Genomic DNA, 20,106 nt, shown 5'->3' with positions numbered 1-20,106 from the left:
CCATTTTGTAGAACCCATAACAAATAGATTTGGGGAGCAATTTTACTTATTCTGCTCCAAAGCAAGAGCACTACATAGCTCATTCCTGGCAGGTGCTCGAACAGGGAAAGTGTGAAAGATCTACAGCTTCAGAGTTGTCTGTTCCCGTGCATTACAATCTTACTATTAGAACTAAATTATTAATCTAAATGTTCTTGGTTGATTTTTTTTGAAGCCTCTTGATGATTTTCCTCTCTCTTTATGATTGTAAATAATGTTTTAAACCTCTCCTCTTGCAAGCAAGTACTTCTATGAATTTAAGCTTTTATAACCTCAGACTTCTAATCTGTAGACTCAGGAGCCCCAAATCTGTCTCCATTTGGTCAGCAAAGAAACAGACATACTCTGGCCACGCTACTAGAAAAAACTGTCTTCCAACTCTTAAGAACTATATTTTTAATTATAGTTACCAGAACTTAGCTATAAGAAAAATTTAAAGAACTGGCAAGCAGACATTTGAAAAATAAGAAGGTTTGAGCAGTTAGCATGTAGTCTGGTCACAAATGATAAGTAGTTCCATCTGTTCACCTGCACAGGGAGCTACATGGTAGGGAAGGTGCCATTCTTCTATTGCTCAGTTGTATCTTCATGTAGCTGCTTTGGAGAAATTCTGTATGAATTTGAGTTTTTAGACTGCTGCATTAGCAGCTGAATTGTACAGGAATCCTAAATTTAGACATGAACATTTAAGTTTTGGCAATCTGTTGCCTGGTAGAATCAGATAGAAGGAACTCAGAAAACAGTTTACGTAACCATCTTGCAGTATCACTATCTCCTAGCCTGCTTCTTAAGTCACCTTTGTTTTTACACAGTCTGAGTGTTTCCTCATTCGACAGCTTACTTAGAGAAGGAAGGTTTCATAAGGTAACATCTCAAAAGCTCTTTCCCCCAAACCATTTGCTCCTATGTCAGTTTCTGCCAAGTTATGTATTTATTACTACTTCCATTTCTAAACACAACCAAGAATATGTTGAAGCCCCTTCTAAAACACAGCAATCAACTACAAATGACCTGAGTACTGATTCTGGGGAATTGTCATTGCCTTTTACTTTTTTCAGGAAGTTCAAAACACATTTCTTGCTGTTCTGCGCTGATGGAATGCCAAATATCAGATTATTTCCTCAATAATGAACAAATTCTTGTATTTGGGCCTGAATTACCAGCTTCCTCTGAGATTATTCTTTTTCTTTGTTTTAGCCTTCAAATAATGTTATTACCTACAACCTCAATTGACTAAACAAATACAACACAAGCTATAAAATTACTGTTCAGTTTAACATTTTCTTGCATGTATTTCTCATTTTCACAACTCTGACTGTAATAGACATCAGTTTTTAAAAGCAGACTAACTGCAACTATTTCTATTTGACAAACAGCCATACCAGACTTCCTCCAACTGTCTAGCAGTATGTGCTGCTTTGAGAACTGTAATGTACATATACATATTTCACTATGCATAGCTGCATGCATTAGGGTGAAAGAGAAGCTGATATATATAGGTTCTTATTGTGCTTACCAAGCCTCCTGCCATCATCTGCCTACAACCCACCTTCACTCTCTGTCTTAATCCCCTGTAGCCCTTGAAATAACTCACTCTGCTTTTGGTTTTAGTGTGGCTAGCCCAAACTGAAAAGCATGAAAAACGTGCTAAAGAGACTATGTTTCTGTGTACCAAAGAAGAGGAATTGTTTGCACACAATCTTGAAAAGAAAAAACAGAGCTGCATGCATTGAAGTTTTCAGCAGTGCTTGCAACTAAAATATATATACCAGTTTTAGGAAGTGCAGTAATGTTAGTAATCCAAAACTGAAGTTGTTCTGAGAGCATCAAAAAGAAAAATTGAGGTATGAATGAGAAACGTCATTCATATTTCCAGACTTCTTGAAACTAAGATTATGACAGAAGAAGCTAGCAGCCAAGCCTATTAAAATCAGTGTTATTTTGAACAAAGTTTAGGATACTTAATCTAAATTATGCCTGTAATACAATTCTTCTTCATAATCCAAGTTCTTCTCTTGCCAGGTTTTATTTGCACTGGAAACATAAACCAAGTATTATCCACTGTAAATGTTCTTCTGTCCTTTGTTCTCTGAGTTTTTCAGTTTGATAAGTTTCATAAAACAGCTACCATTGAAGACCTTCTGTTATTCCTGGTATTCCATCTGATAAAACACATTTTAACAGAAAAATTTAAAAGTGTTTGGATTGGTAATATTACATTATCTCTCAAAAAGAATGTAATTTAGCACCAAGTCCTAGGTCCCAAATTTCTTGGAATTCAGTTTTACTTCAGCAGGGCCCATTTTTTTTTTTTCCTTAAATGTGAAGGTTTGCAAAAGTTTTAGAGAGATCTATAGAGAGGTTGACGCATTGTCTGTCCTACAACCTCACATCGATCTTTGCTCTCTCTCTTCATTCAGTAAAATTCTCACTTTTAAAGAGCAAAAATGGAAAGTTCTTCTTAGCTGAAACTTTGGAGGCTGACTTCCAGAAGAAAAGCAGTCACTTGAAGCCTAATTGTTTTCACCCGGCAGGATGAAGGTGTGAAATATGGAAAAAAACACACTCCTACTAGATTTAATCTAACTAGCAGTGCTAAAACCACCAAGGGGTACAGCATGAGCTTCCACGTGGACAAACAGTTGGCACTAGCTACACAGGCTGCAAAGGTGGTTCTGTGTACTGTTATCTTGTCTTACTGCTGTGTTTCTCCCGTGTTAGGAGGTTATCATTTCCACAGCTGTTTATGATACCTGTAAAGCTCTGTAATGTATCAGACAGGAAGACTGTACACAATGCTTTGCAACTGGTAATTGCCAGTCTGCATTTTGATCTTAATTATCAAAATAACTCCTACTATGCAACTCAGAAGATTTCTTTTCACCAAAGTTGAAACTGGGGCAAAAAGCTTTTATTAACCACTTTATTAAGCGGCTATGGAACAAAAAGGCGTTCATTATTTTGATTAAGTATCTAAGTTTCAAGCACTAAGAAAAGAAAGATACATTTTCCATATACTTTCACATCCCTTCCTGGTTTCCCATCAATACGGGAAGTCCCTGGACCATATGCAGCATCACTGTAACTCAGAAGACTATTACTAGGAGAATAGCATCTCCGTCTTTTCAAAGAGGTTAAATAAATATCATCCATCAAATTGATGCCAATGGAGAGTCATTCCAGTAATCTTGTGGGACACTTTAAATGTGGTTCCTAGAAGCAAAATAATTGCCTTCACTTCAGAAAGGAAGCAGTGGACAGTGAGTACTAACTTTCCCAAGATATACCCATAACTTTAGGAAGAGAGCTTGGTCATGGCACATACCAGAACTCATTTGTGACATGGGACAACGCAGCTGAGGGAAGCCTCAGGCAATGTGCTGCCCCAGGGAAGCTACAGCGTATTTCCAAGCCAGCTTTGCTGGTTCTTTATTCCACCACTTTATGTTTTTATTTCTTTTTATAGATTGATGAACCCATCTGAGAAAATACGATCATCCTGTTATGACTCACTTTATGTATGTTTTATTCTCATTGATTTTTACTTTGTGAAAGATGAAGACATCTTTCTCTTTTCAATGTATTTTCTTTTTATCTCCATATACCTGTTTTCCTCTTATGACAAAATTCTTTCCTTCCTGGCATCCATCATTTCTGTATACTTTGTTTGAGTGCGATTTTTTACTTTTATTTTGTCTTTTAATGTTCCTAGATATTAGCTTCCCCACGTTTATGACCCTTGGTCACAAAGTCACTTATCATAGAACCATAGAATATCCAGAGTTGTAAGGGATCCACAGGGATCATTCAGTTTCTCTTTCCTATCACAAAAGCCATTACCAGTTTTTATTAATCACATACACAAAATCAAATTCCCAATATATATGTTAAGGGAGGCTTATTTTGTAAGTTAGGATTTCTCTTTCACTAGTCAAAGTATTCCATCTGAGTGAAGCTTAGCTCTCACAGTCACGACAGTCTTTGGCAATATCAGCATTTTCTTACTACTTTTGCTCCAGTGCCTTATAGTATGGATATTGGCCTTCACCTGTACATTTCAATTCTTTTCTTGCTGGCCTATACATATATTGTGAATGAGAAAAAGACAGAATGATAGAACAAGAAATGTTCTATCACTATAGATCTATGTTGCTGACATGCAAGACTTTATTATTCTAGAAATGATTTGCAACCTATGAAACTGTTCATAAAAGGCATCAAATGATTATTTATTTGAAAGAGATGGTTTCATAAATGCTGATAAACATTCATGAAGTCTGAGAAGTAATGCTTTGTGGTTGTTTTCTGTGGATTTTGTTGTCAATTGTCCGTAATGCACTCTCCAAGGTGAATGTTAATCCTTGGGAAATTCCTGTTTCCTCAATTATTCTTGCCTGATTGTGTAAAAGCCATATAAAGCATGACAAAGTTTGGAGCAGACTTTCTTAGCAGCTTTTTTTTTTTTTTTTTTTTTTTCATTGAAGCAACGCTCTCCTGAACTTCCTCTAATTTTCCCTGAGGAAAACACACATGAATTCCTGCATATGATTAAGAAATTTGTGCATGTTTTCACAAATCTAAACATATATGAATTTTTACTGAATAGCATGCAACGTGTTCTCACAGGGAACTAACATGGGTAGAAAAAGGTATGAAAATGCTTTCAAAGACAACAGTGCCAGACATAATATGTATTTATTTCAGCCCTGATTTGCAACTGGGATGTTCATATGTCCTATGTGTTTGTTCAGATGTAAACATCTGTGTGCCACTTTTGATACTTCCCCTTGGCTCTGAAATTGAAAATAACATTTAGGGGAAAAATGATAGCAGGCTAAAGAACAAACTTGTGTGTGTTTTTAGTATTTTCTCTCTGAAAACATGTAACGAGAGAAAAACAATACTAAAATCAAATGTTGAATTTTCACATATTATTATTAGCTACTTATTTGAAGAAAAAATCAGAAAGGTTTGCTTTCTGATTTTCTGTTATACTATTTTTACTCTGTTTAGGTAAAACAAAATGTTCAAGATGTATTAGTAAGGAAAATGATTACTCTGGGACAATCCAAGGAAATGCATCTGTACTTGTGGTTTCATTAGGCCCAAAAATAGGAAAGATTTTCATCTAAGTAGATAAGGCATTTCAGTTTGAGTTAAATGGGAGATCTCAACAGTAGTAACAATATTCTATATATCATGAAATTATGTAAAGAGCAAACCAAAACAAATATAAATATTGTTATTAAGACTAAAGTTTAAAATGAAACTTCAAATCTCCGGGTTTTGATCAGTAATTATGAAAATTTTCCTTGTATTTCCATTTTAAGTCAACATGATTTTACGTGATTTCTGAAAGCTTGTCACAAAATGTTCTGATGAAAATTTTCTGCTTGTCTCAGCTGAAAGAGATACTCATCCTGCAGGAATAAGAAATAAATCATACTGAATCACAGAATCGTAGGGGTTGGAAGGGACCTCAGGAGGTCATCGGGTCCAACCCCCCTGCCAAAGTAGGTTCCTCAGAGCAGTCTGCCCAGGTAGGCGTCCAGATGGGTCTTGAATATCTCCAGAGAAGGAGACTCCACAACCTCCCTGGGCAGCCTGCTCCAGTGCTCTGCCACCCTCACTGTGACGAAGTTCTTTTGCATGTTGGTGCAGAACTTCCTGGGCTCCATTTTTTGGCCACTGCTCCTTGTCCTGTCCCCACAGACCACTGAAAAGACCACTAAAGGTAAGGGCAAGCACACAAAATGTCAAGAACAACTGGCTTGGTTCACATTTTCAGGAATTTTAGCTCATCCAGTACAGAACAGGGATGATGCCAAACTGTTTGATACAATCTGAGTTTTTATTAGTTTTTATTATTTAACATTGAATATTACTTATAGTGCCTAGGGATGTTTTCAGACTAAAAATGAAGGCTCTTGGTTTACTCAGAAAATATGTATCAAAGTAATGCAGATAATTAACATACATTGAATATCCCAGATTTCCTTTTGGGTGCTTTTTGTTCCAGACTTCTTTTCAAGTTCAATAAACTATTTTTATTGTCAAATTAAAAAAAAAAACAACATAAATTTCAGCTGTGGGCTTCTGGTGGGACAAGCTGTTATATGAGAGATGTTAGTGATATGAAACCAGCCATAAAAAATTTCGACATCTGTCAGTAGAACTTTTCCTCATTAGACTTCCCAAATGAATAGTATCTTTCCTTGTAGGTTCCTTACAGCAGTGACGGCTGTTACTAAGTTCTTCTGACATCTTCTGGATTGTTTTATACTAGAGGCTATCTATTATTATTTAATGATGCCATGACTTAATTTTTCTGTGCTTTCAAACCTTTGGAAGACAGCTTGAGCTAAGACAAAAAAGGATGCATTTTGCTCTCTGCGTTGCTCATGGACAGAGAAAAAAGCAGGCTGAATTCAAAGATTTGGTGAGGGAAATGTGAAGTTGAACAGAAGTGTATTCAATAGTGTAAGTTATACTGAAGGAAAAACAATCATTCACTAAACCATTTTTTTTTTATTTAGATACAGAGTTAGAGCTAGAACATAAGCTCAGTTTCATCGTAAATATTAGTACATGGCAGCTGATATCTTAAATATGTTTGCCAAATAGTTTACCCATTGAGATCTGCCCTTAAAGACAATTCAACCTGATCTGATGAGACAGGACCTGGTCTCTGTTACAGCTGCATAAATCTGGTTAAAACTTGTTGAAGTTGACAGTATCACTCAGAATTGCAAGGGCTTATTCTATCACTTCTGCTAGTTCCAAAAGGCAAACTGGCACACAGTTAGCCACTAATTCTGAGGCTGACTGAACAAATAAATTCGTACTGTTATCTGATAGTTTTATGGTGCTTAGCAATATCATATCACACATGGCTACATATTCTGCTTTCCTATTAATTATAAGTAGGAAAGCAAACACTGATGATACAAGTACTGATAAATGAAAACAGACACAAATATCAGCCAAATCTTTGACTTGGAATTGTTACTTGAATTAACTCTTACTGTAGTGTCCTGGACTGTTAATTGAAGTCTCCTACCTAAAATAGGTAGCTTTACCTGGTAACTAAGAGTTGTCTCTGTGTATGTTTCTATTCCAGTGCCAGGCAGCAAAGCATCTGAGCTTCTGCCCTTTCTTTTGCTGTTAAAATGATACACAATGCAGTTCATCTAGTTATTTAATTAGGATTCTGTAAGCTTAGCTTCTCCTATCACTGCTAGAAAAGAACAAATATCTTTATTTGAAGTATTCATATGACCTGTAGTATTTTCATTGTAAATGTTGATTAAGTAATCTTGCACATAAAATGCTTAATACCTAGTCCCACTAAGGCCAAAACAAGATAGAGACTCTACCAAAACAAGATAGAGACTCTAGCATCACAAAAAAAACCTGTATTTGGCTGTGGATCTATTTAACACAGTCCCAACACAGTATTAGTTCTGTATATTCACAATAACTCTTTTTAGAGACATTGTTTTTGAGAAACTTATGCCAGGCTAATTCACAATGTGTACTGCCTCCTTCCAGAAACACAGGGACACATAAATATTCTTCATGCACTCAATCAAGGCTGTGACCTGATCCTTAGGAGATGATCTGAGTACGTTAAATTACTGCAGTGAGCGGGGCTTCACAGAGACATAGAAGTTGCCTTTTAGTATTAGAGCTTTATTCAGATGATGGCTTTAAAATAACAAAAGGAATCCCTTTGTTCCCTAAAATCCTTACCAGTACAAATGAAAACAGGCTGACCTAGATCTGCAGGGCTTACCACCTTCTCAAATGACAGAAAATATAACGGAGAGAGAGAATAACTTTAAGTATTGCTTACTGTGAATAAAGTTGCAGGATATGTTCAGAAGCAACATGAGTAGTAGTAACATCTATTAATTAATAAGATAGCAGTAATCAAAGAGAATATCTTACTGAGAACAAAAGATTGTCTCAATTAATGTATTTTATGACCATAGGGTAATTATATTTGTGTAAATATTATTTTATATGAGCTTTTTACCGTTACAGGAATAGTCACTCAGTTGCACAAATCTTTATCTTCTTTATATCTATGGATATTAATCTGAAGCTTTATGTTGATGATTATAGCACCAAAAGAACAAAACTGAGACCAAGGCACCAGCCCTCCAAGGACTACACACTCACTTGAAGAAGAGACAGGCTATGGGTCATAAAATGGACAATTTAAATTGACAAAGTAAACACCCAGGAGAAGCAGTGGCTTTCCTAGGTCACACAGCAGGTCAGCGCAATGTGTCTCCAGACTCAGTCATATTACGCACTCTGCCACTAGTTTTACTCAGCTCATCTTTATTAAACTGGGATTTAGTTATGTTAGACCTCCAGCTGTTTTTCGTACTTCTCCCAACTGCAGTTAAGTTGGAAATCTGACCTTGCTAATTATTTTCAGTTTGCACCTATGTGCTGGGAAGCATAAAGACACATGTTGTGATCCATGCATGCCTTTCTTTCTGCAGTATCTGTTGTTTTCTAGACTGATAGAAAACTGACAAATGGTTTTATTTAATATGAGCATTATATGAGAATATATATGCTATTCTTTATATTTCTTTTTGTGCAAAATGAGTTGAAATAAAATAAAAGGTAACCAGGCACGTTACTGTCCTTAGTGTGGGTATAGTGAGCTTTATTCTCCTTATCATTTTTTCACTGACAGGCTACTGTTTCCCAAAAGGTTTGATTAGGCTTTTAATTAACTTGAGCTGGAGGTGATGTGACCTCTAATTAAGTTTAATTTTGTTTCTCCTGGCAGTATAATAATGAACTTATTCAAATGAGACTCACAGATCCACAAACGCCCAACAAGTCAGCAACTCATAATGAAGGTTGAGAATAAATGTGAAAAGGGTTTAAAAATAAGTTTTTAGTCTTCAGATTAATCTGGTTTTGTGAGCAGAAATTGAGTCAAATTCTCATCATATATATATGTCAGTACTCTGTACAAATCCTTGTAACTCCCCAATTAATATCAGTTGAGTAGCTGGCCTGCTAAATAATACAATGATGTTTCACAATGAGATTTCACTCATTTTGTAAAATCTACCTATGTCCATTTACTTTCTTTTAATACTTAAACTGGGTATAAATTTAGAAAATCCACGAGGAACTTTAATCTGCAATGCACAAAATCATAGGCAGAAAAGGAAAAATGAGAAATCCTCTTCTATTGGAAGTCTTAAAACCGTTGACACTGCAGGTACCTGACAGCCAAGTGAGGCTGGCTGCCTACTTCACGGGCTCTGAAAATTGTATCATTCACTAATGTATTTCTTTGTGCCAACTCTTTTTATGGTGATTATTTTCTCTATAATAGCGCCTAGGCATCCCAAGGAAAATGAAGCTCCCATGTTTCTGTGTAATGATTGACATTCTATACCTCAACAAATTTAAATTGTAGATAGATGTTATTTCTGAGCCAGATAGAAGGAACAAAATATTATTTTCAAGTGTGATGAAGATTGACTTTTCCAGGAGCACAATGAAGCCAGTGGGAGTTTGAGGAAAAGAACTTTTAGATCTTAGAGGAAAAGCCAAATTCTATATTACGAGATTATTCTTCCTTTTCTAATCTCTATTTAACAAGCCCCTAGGTTGTTTCAGGCAGGAAAAGAAGTTTATATAACAATTAACAGATCAATATTTCAGAGTTAACACAGATGTCTCCACAATAACATCTCCTGAATGATGAATATTATTTTGATTGTGATGCTGGAACTGAATGAAATTTAAGGAAAGATCATTAAAAGACTGGACATTTCACAGATTTTTTCCAAACTTGTATCCTTTTTTTTCCTTTTCTTGAAGACTTTTCACTTGTACTACCTTGCATGCACAAATACTTTCACTGGAAAAAAGGTCACAAAGTTTTGGTGTATTTTCAGTGTAAATTTCGCATGTGCGATATTCTGCAAAATACTGGGTAGGACAAGTTCAGTTTTATGTGTAAGTCATTCTCTCTCCCTCTCCCCCCCAAATGAATTTAGATAGTTCTCTTCAGTTAAAGTCTTACAGGGTTTTTTCAAGTTCCATATTACGAAGAATGTAAATTAAGTTACCTTATACTTTAAACTAGCTAAAATACATAGAAGGTAGAATTACATGATAGAGAGCACATTTAAATTCAGCCTGCCCACCCTGCCCTCCACCCCCCACCCCACCCCACACACTTTTTTCTCTACTGTTTAGGCTTAACGTTTGCCTTACTACTGCCTGGAGAATCCACATCTGGAAAGCTACCTGCTATCAGGTCTTTTAGCAAGGTTACCCTTTAATTAGTGCCCTAGAGAACTGTGAAACTATACTGCAGCTATTGTGTGTGTCACAAGCATGCTGTGATTTGACTAGTGTCTTTTCTGCACACTTGATTTCTGGATACCTTTTAATATTGTTGTTCTTACAGCTGCTGCTATAAACTGCAATTGACTGCTTTTTAGATATTTGTATCATCATCTCATGGCAAGAAGCTGAATCTTTCACTGTTATTTTAAACTTTGATTTACATGTTAATTAACGTATGGACACGAGATGGTAGCCTGTCTGTGAGATCCAAATTAGTTCAATTAAATGTGGCTTCTTTTTACCTGCAAGCTGAGCAGAGAACACAGAGAATGCTCACCCTTGTGAGCTGACTGATACCTTGGGGGTTTGAGTGTTTGCACCTGCTGTCAGCCTGGCCACCTTGCAATGGCCCAGGGCCTTACCAGTCACCAGCCAAGAACAACAGCACAGCCCGAGGCACGTTCCATGGCATGAATGAGACTGCAATAGAGGTGTGGAGTGATCAGAGTTAAAAGACCTTATTCCACGGTTAGTTCAAATGAAATGTTCTCTCAGTATGTCTTGAAAGACATGTTATATTTTGGGCAGCAGAAGTTTGGAAATATTTCAATAGGTAGTTCATGAAGGATTTTTGGCACGTTGAATTCTAGATGCTACCTTAGAAAGAAGACATTTTAAAGGGAAGAAAAAAATAAAGGTGTTTCTACAGAGCATGTAACATCTTGCTTTGAGGTAGCTGCAAAAGAAACTGGACAACTGAGTACAGCCTTATCTGGAAAAGAGGCTAGACGTGATTTCAGAGGTTTTTAAAGAAGGGGTGGGAGGTGGAGCTGGAATGGGAAAAAGTCAGAAGGTGAGGAAAATAAACTGTTTCTGAGGCAGTAAAAAGGAAAAGCCAATAGAGAAATTTTAAAAGGAGTGGCCAATCAAAAGAGCAGGTCTTATGAAGGCCTAGAAATAGGAATTAATGCTATTACATGGTCTACATAAATTAAGAGGGGAGACAAATCGCATCTGTATTTCTTTGAAGGCTGCAATGAGTTGAATATAGTATCATGCATCCCTTTTTGCCTCAAGTCCTAAAACATTGATACAGTAACACTAGTCCCTTTGGGACTTCAGTTTGTTGGGTATCTTTCACCAATTTAACAACTATTCAGCAAGTGAAAAAATAATCTTATCTGGAACAGAATAAAAGAATTGTTAACTTAAATTGACACTGAAAAATTAAGTTCTTTTTATAAAGTTAGATGGTTTGGTTGACTTGATTTGAATTGTGTATTTATGCACTGTCCTATTTTGGAGCTACTTTTAATAAAGTTACTAAGATGAGGATGTTATTATGTCAATAGCTGTACATCATAATTTCTCTGCCACTGGAAAAGCAGCTACCAAAATAAAAACACGATTCCTAAAGCACAGCTTGTTGCATAAAGTAGTAAATCTAAGCTAATCATATTTGCATAATGTTGGAATTCCTTTAATCATTATTTTTTTAAAAAGAAATAAAAAAACTTGCCTTTAAAAACTGCTCCACTCTTCCAGGCAACATAGCTGGGGCTATATTTTCTTGCTTCAAGATGATGTTATTTTTACTCTTCCACTGTGTTTCTAAATGCTTTCTACCATAATATTTGACTCCTGGTTATTCAGAATAAACTACTGTGTACAGAATTATTTTTATTTTTTTTGCAGAATATACATTTGTTATCTAGACAGCTGCAATAAAAGGACGTGTATTATGGAGACAGAATGCAAATAGAATTCTTTCGGTCTTTCAAAATAATTTCAGAGTACAAGAACAGGGAAAATATTTTGTCATTTAATAGAGTTACTTTGCTTGTGTCATGTCTCATTTTGCTTACTGAAATAGTATGCTGCTGAGTGTTGTAGCACAAAGTATTTAAGATGCCTGTTATCCTAGTAAGCTGGCTGTTTGTTTTCAAAATGAAACAGAACTGGTGTATATTGATAACTTCCATTAAGCATTTGGAATGTCCTGAGGATAAATCTCGATAAGCCATAACAAGGTCCTATGCTTTTGCACTGAAAGTGAAAGAAATTATATTTTTGGAAAGGAAACCCTGAGTATGTCCAAATAGAAGGAAAACTGATTTTGTTTGAAAAGATAATGTGCATGGACAAGCAATAAAAATTAGTGTTGTGCTACCCATAATCACTTTACAACAAAGGAATTTTCATTGTCTCTAAAATAGAACATACTACAAATTCGTAAGTATTGCATTTTTGGCCTTGATTTCTGTTAAGTCCCTAAAATGCTTTAGAGCATCCTTTAATAAAATAGATAAAACCAGGATGCTATTATAAGAATAGACTTGTGCATCATACCACTTGATGCCAATATAAACAAAGCTATTAAAACAAAAAGAAACTTCCTAAAGCACAGCTTCTTGCAAAGATATTGGTATGAAATATAAATCATAACATTTTAATTCTTACAACTAGATTGCTGAAGTCTTCTGTGTGCTTTTAACATATTAGCTCTGGTATTTACTCTGTTTTTAGTAAAGTTTTCCTTTATCTTCTAAATTTTTACAATTCCAAAGTTTCTTATAAAAATGTGTACCAACATAAGAAACTTAAATGTCATCTATTTGCTCTGTAAATTAGTGCACTAATTTACATTTGCTCTGTAAATGTAAATTTACATTTGCTCTGTAAATTAGTGAGTGGGAGAACTCCCTCACTAGGGTCTTAATATTATGGACCATTCACACATGCATGATTTGTTTAGAATATTTAACTGTTGTGGACAACGGGTATTTAATTGCTCTGTTTCATTTCAAGAAAGGCTCAACAGATGTGATTGAAAAGGGAGATCTAAAAAAGATGATTCAGAATTTGTGCTGCAGTGCTCTCTAGAGATTCTTTTATTCTCCACTGGCTTTAGAGGCAGTCTAGGGAAAGCAGAATTCAAATGTTGCATGAGCATCCAGTTACATAGGGTAAGGGGAAAAAAATGAAAAAAATTTGTTATGGGGCAATTACATGTACTGTTACTTGTTTTTTGAAGACTCTCTAAGCTGTACCATTTTTTTAAATGTAAGAATTAAAAGAAACTGGCATTGAAATTTAAAACATTATTTCATGAGAACTGAAGTGAAACAACAGGCTATTTATTTTTTTCTAAAAATTAGAAAGATAAATTTTCCTTTCAATTCATTTCTTTCTCAGAGTTATGAAAAACAAAATTTAATTATTTCAGATGCCATTCTAATGTTATTAGACTTTTTTTTTTCTTTTTCCCTTGGTACAGTTTGCTGTGCATGCAGTATGTTTAACATTTTAATAGAAGTAAATTGCATTCTGTAAACTGAATACCTCTGTGCTCTTTCATTGTTCTTAGTGTAGTGGCTTGCTATATGGCTTCTTGCTGTTTTCAGCCAAGCAAAGATGATCTACCTGAACTTTAGAACATGGACTTTGATTCTGAGCTAAGTTTTGAAAGGTCAAATGTTAATTTTATTTTGGTATTTAGGAATCAGTGTCACAGACTTGTCATTGCTGGCAGGTGATCATGTGGTATGAGAATTATGACAGGCTTTTCAAACGGTACAGTTGAAAAGAAACATTAATAAGTCTGTATTTAGTCAATGAGAGCAGCTGGTACAAGTAATCCCCTTCTATTAGTGATAATAGCTGATCGTTAATTGTTTGTACTGAAGTTATTTTTGCTATAGTGATATGGTTTCTGTTATGCATATCTAAGATTTTTATGACAGAATTAGAATTTAAGGAAGTAAGTGTCGTTGCTGATTATCAGACCATGATAATATGTAATGTTATTTTGACATCATTTTTAATTTGTGATTGTTGAATTCTAACTGCTGCTCAGCAAAGCATGAGTGTGACATGGGATCTGACTACTATTTCTCTTACTGATCCTATCTTTCTCTCTTTCTATTCTACCCTTCCCTGAGTAGAAGGGAAAGGGATCAAAAAAAGTCTATCTACTAAAGGAGAAATAAGCAAGTGTCAAAAGTTTAATAACAGAAGAATTGCTAACCCAGGGAAAGAGATTCTGGACAACTATTCATTGTGTTGTACAACATTACAGCTATCTCATATGCCTTGCTGATACAAACTACACATGCCATATTGGAAAAGAAACTTAACTGAGGTAGGAGTGGGTTTAGCAAGAATGTTGAGAGCCACATTACAAAAACTATAGAAAGAAAACAAGAGATTACTTGAAGAAACTAAGCAAATTCGGGGCAACTGAAGTTAAACTGTACATTGTGTGTAATCACCCAGAGGTGCTATTGCTACTATGCAGGATTAACGATGGTTGCACTTGTTTTTTTCAACTCTTGTGTGCTATAATCAGCTTGGCACAGAGATATTTATTTATTTATTTAATTTATGTATGTATGTATGTATTTATTTATTTATTTTTACTTTCTGGTTTTATGTCTGTAATTCTGACCTGTAATTCAAAATAAAGAATCATCACCTACTTTTATACAGCTGTTTTTCTATAATCACAAATGAAATGAAACACAAAATTCTAATATTAGTGTCACATCCCTTCTGCATTTTTCCCCTTCAATTCCCAGGTCTTTACCAACTGGAAATAGTAAAGCATACTCATCTGTTGCCAGCTTGGTTTCCAGCAGGTATCAGGGAAGTGCTTAAGTGCTTAACTTTGCAGAACTACCTCCCTCTTCTAATTTCTACAATTGTTGTTCTGTTTGTCTAAAAACTTTGAAGCATGAAGAGAATTTACCTTCTTACAAAAAATGTGAGATGCCAGGAAGCCTTCTCCATATCTCTACACTTGCACATTTTACTGCCTTTTAAAATGTACCTCATTGTAAAACAATTCAGCACACCGTAACTCAGCAATGTAGGTTATAGTTTCAAAGTGTGTCTCATCTTCTGACATGTTTATTTATTTTAGTTTGCATCCATGTCTGCTGAGGCATTATCAAAAATATTTTCCCATTTACTACTGGAAGGTATTTTTTCCTTTTACTTTTGTCTGTCCAAGTTGAGGACCATACTGCTACATGGCGTATTATTAAGGCAGGCACAGGAGAAATGGTGGTATTTTGACAGCTGCCTCAGGTCCCTCAGACTTGATCCAGAATGACACGCTGTATAGCAATAAAGGTAAAGGCTTCAGGTACACTGCCACTTTTTGTTCATAAGAAATGTTTTATCCAGGTAGAAAACAGAAAGTACACTTCTCTGTTCCTTTCTCAGCTGAGCAGATGTTTCTGCTTCATTTCATTTAGTGTGCGCTTTTTCACCACTTTAAAACAGCGAACAGTATTAACTCCCATTTTATCTTACCCTTTGCATTATATGAAGTGGGAATTACTTAAAAATAATATTAATAATAAAAATCTTGTAATTCAAATGTAAACACCTCAGGCTTTTAACATCCAGTTTATCCTATTGACAGCAATAGGCACAATTTAGCAGCATGACAAGAAAATCCATTTTGCATCGGTGGTTGCTACTAGGAAATCCTGTCCCATTCCTGATTATGACAGCAAAAAATCCTCTTTTGAGGGCATTACTTGATTTCCAATTTAATGTAAATCTTTGTCTAAAAATTCTACAAGTACTTCTTTGTTTAAACAATATCATCACATTAATGTCAGTGTTATTAAGAGATTACTTTTGAATATGTAAAACCAAACATTTATAATTTGCTTTTCTTTGCTTGGAGTTCTTGATAATGGAATTGTTTCAAAGTTTCCATGAAAAAACAACAACAAACAAACAAACAAAAAACAGAACCAAAACCCTGCCCACTGAAAAAGTATTATTCTTACTCTTCTCCCCCCTCTGATCTCCCCTCCTGCTTTTCATGCTTCATTTTCAAGATGCAGCAAAATGGTTATAAACTTCTTTTAACTATGGTACTGTTTTTCATCTTTGTTTCTAATTTTGATTGCTAGTTCTTAATATCTGAAGCAGCCATAGTAATTAATAATAATTACTTATTAACAATAAGTAATGAGCAAACATTAATGCTTGAGTCCCAGCTATGCTCACATCATGTTTTTACTTAATCACAATTTATTTAAGACAAAATACATGTACTATGGGAAAGTTTTAATGATTAAGTTTGACCTCAAGGGCTTTAGGTAGCAACAATCCTTTCCTTTCTCCCACAAAGAAGTAAAGTAAAATTGAAATCAGTTTGCAGTCTAAATTCCCCCAGCTTTACAAACAATCTGTTTTCAGAACTTCATGGGGAAGATAACACAACTTCATTAGAAAAATAGGTATTATGAAGGTGCAAGTGTGTATATATGCATATCCATAGAAACACATTGCTGTGAGTGAACACATTTATGGGTACATGTACATGCATACAAAAACAAACAGTTCTACAAAGCTCTCCATGTATACATATATTTTTGCTCACTGGATGCACCATCACCCCAGTCATGCTTCCTTCAGCCCCCAGCCAAAGGCCTCTCCTTGCTTTCCCACTTCTGAAGGCACAAGTTGGGAGATGCTTCTTAAGTCTGGCAGTGAGCTGACAGAAGAGCTCTCAAAGCGCAAAGAGAAGTTGCTCACATATTAATCACTAAAGGACAATCCACTAACTCATGGAAAAAAAGGAGATTTAAAAAATATAAATTAAATTTGATATTAAAAGAGATATATGAGGCTAACCCAGGATTTACGTACGCAGAGGTATGTATGTTATTGCTACCCTTCAAAGGTCAGAGGAATCAACTGTATAAGAAAGCAATAAAGTGTATCAGAAGACCATTTAACTAGCATGTGGTGGGCAGACAGGAATAGCTAGGAAATTTGTTACAAGTAAACATAGTTGGTGATATGTTAGAATTTAGGGAGGTTTTTATTATCTTTTGTCTGAAAAGATTTCCCCTTTCTCTGTTTGTACTACATACCTAGGATGTTATTTTCTGGATGGAAAAAGTCTGGATCATAAAAGCAAGGGCAGTACTCTCTCCTGTTATTTTAAGAAATGATTATAGCTCAAGGGAACAGCATCACATTGGATGATTAGTGTATGTAGGAAATTGATAGCTTAATTGAAAAGCTTCCATCTTTTTTGGTCAGTTAAAATTCAGCTGAACAGTATCAATAGACACATTACTGACCTTAAGATGAATTTCTGAGACAGTAAAAAGCATACCCACATAAAAATGTGAAATACTACTTTTTGGAGTAATTCACATTAAGGTATTTCATTTTAGTTTTTGTTTATTTTTTTTTCATTATTAGATAGCTACTGTATTTGAACTCAGACTTACAGCAGTGAAGTAGGTGGTAAGAATCTTCCCGTACTGTCACAATTTTGTGCACAATATTTGATAACTGTACTGATTTATTTTAACTTACCTCAAATTCTTAAGGCTCTGTTCAAAGAGATTGCCTCCAGGTTAAGTGCTGGAATATTAGTAGCTTATACAGGGGAAAAAAAAAGATCTCCTTTTCTTAGATGGTCTTTGCCTCATACAGATACATTATTTTTGAAGTGCTTGTATTATTCTTAAGTCAGTGAAAGCTAGTTCATCTGCGATCATTTAGTAAGGTACAATGATCATTTCCAAATTTATTTGTGGGGAAATCACACTGTGAATATGAAAGATCTGGCCCTACCTATGTAACACGCTAAAATGTTAAGCTACATTTGTTAAATGTTAAGCTACAGTTAAATCAAACATTAAACATCTTGATTTAAATAGATAAACTTAAAAACAATTTTTCATATAACTGCATATGTTTTCATATTGCAGTTTTCCTCTCCTTGCTATAGCATTATATTGAACCTCTAGCATTAATTTACTCACTTTTAGCTAAATGCACTCCTTTTTCTTCAAGTACTGAGGCTGCTTTATCAGAACACTTCACAAATAAGCACTCTGGAAAGTAATATATATATCACTATCACTCTTTGGTATCCTAAATAGACTAAGCTTCTTAGATGCCTCCCTGTAAGGCATATTGTTGTTTTCTCAGAATGTCCTTATACTTTATTCCTGAACCATATGGTTTTAGTCCTGCCATTGTGAATTTAACATAAATGACAGTCAATTGGTATTTCAGTAATGAAGCGACTACTGGTTACTACCTGCTACTGGTCTTTCTACTATCTTTCTACTACCCACTACTGGTCTTTCAGGCTAGTAATGACAAGGTAGCAATGAGAAGTCTGAGAGTGATCAAAAGGGACTTTAGGGCTTTGGGGTGACTACTTAAAGGATCAGGGGCACAGGTTGTGTTTGCTTCTGTGCTCCGATAGGGGGGATAGATGCTGACAAGTGGGCTCATCACATTAACATGTGGCTTTGGGACTGGAACAACCAGCAAAACTGGGTTTTTTGATCATGGGAAGGTCTATGTGACACCAGGCCTTCTGGCACCAGATGGGATGCGCCTCTCAGAGAGGGGTAAGGATTTTTGCTGAGGAGTTGGCAGGGCTGACAGAGCTTTAAGCTACTGTCAAAGGAGGAAGGGGATAAAACCAGGCATGGCAGTGATGAGCTAAAGGATGGTGCACTAGAATCAGGGGGACTGTGTGCCAGTGAGAACCTTCGGTTGACTCCACAAGGTGCTGTGTGTAGGGAGGCGCATTTGAAGTGCTTCTACACAAATGCATGCAGTATGAAGAATAAAATGGACGAGCTAGAAGTCTTGGCCCAGTCCCACAGCTACGACATCATCGGCATAAGTGAAAACTGGTGGGATGAGTCCTGTGGCTGGTGTGCTGCAATAGATGGTTGGTTACAGGCCCTTCAGGAAGGACAGGCAGGGTAGGTGAGGTGGCGGGGTGGTGATGTGTGTGAGGCAGGGGCTGGACTGTGTGGAACTTCAAGTTGGGGATGGCAAAGTTGAGAGCCTCTGGGTAAGGATTAAGGAACGAACAAATAAAGGGGATGTCATAGTGGGGGTCTATTACAGACCACCCGGCCAGGACGACAATGCCGATGAATTTTTCTTTGCAGAACTAAGAGATGCCTCGAGATCAACTCCCCTTGTCCTTATGGGGGATTTCAACTTGCCAGATGTCAACTGGGATCACCACATGGCTGACACGAACAAGTCCAGGAGGTTTGTAAAGCACCTAGATGATAACTTCTTGGTGCAGGTGCTAAGGGAGCCAACTAGGAAAGGTGCCGTCCTAGATCTGTTGCTGGAGAACAGAGAGGGTCTTGTGGGAGACGTGGCAATTGGCGGATGTCTCTGCCCTAGTGACCATGAAGTGGTTGAGTTTAGAATTTATGGTGACAGAAGGAAAACTGCCACCAAAACTTCAGCCCTGGATACGGGGAAAGCAGACTTCAGGCTGCTCAGGGAACTAGTCAGCAAGGTCCCCTGGGAAACTGCTTTTGAAGGCATTGGCGTCCATCAGTGCTGGTCAATCTTTAAGCACTGCCTCCTAAAAGCACGAGATCAGGCAATTCCAAAATATTGGAAAGCAGGCAGGTGGGGCAGAAGGCTGGCCTGCCTGACCAGGGATCTTCTGCTGGAGCTTAGGTGAAAAAAGGAAGTGTACGGCTGCTGGAAGGAGGGTCAGGTGACATGGAAGGAATACAGGGATGCTGTTTGTGTTTGTAGGGAGAAAATTCATGTGGCCAAAGCCCAACTAGAGTTGAAGCTGGCCAAGTCTGTGGGAGACAATAAAAAGGTTGGTTTTTAGCTACATGAACAGAAAAAGGAGAACCAAAGAAAACATAGGTCTGCTACTTGATGGGGAGGTCTCCTCACAGACAA

This window comes from Anas acuta, chromosome 4, assembly GCF_963932015.1.
Source record: "Anas acuta chromosome 4, bAnaAcu1.1, whole genome shotgun sequence".
In the NCBI taxonomy this organism is placed as follows: domain Eukaryota; kingdom Metazoa; phylum Chordata; class Aves; order Anseriformes; family Anatidae; genus Anas; species Anas acuta.
This window is presented reverse-complemented; position numbering follows the sequence as displayed.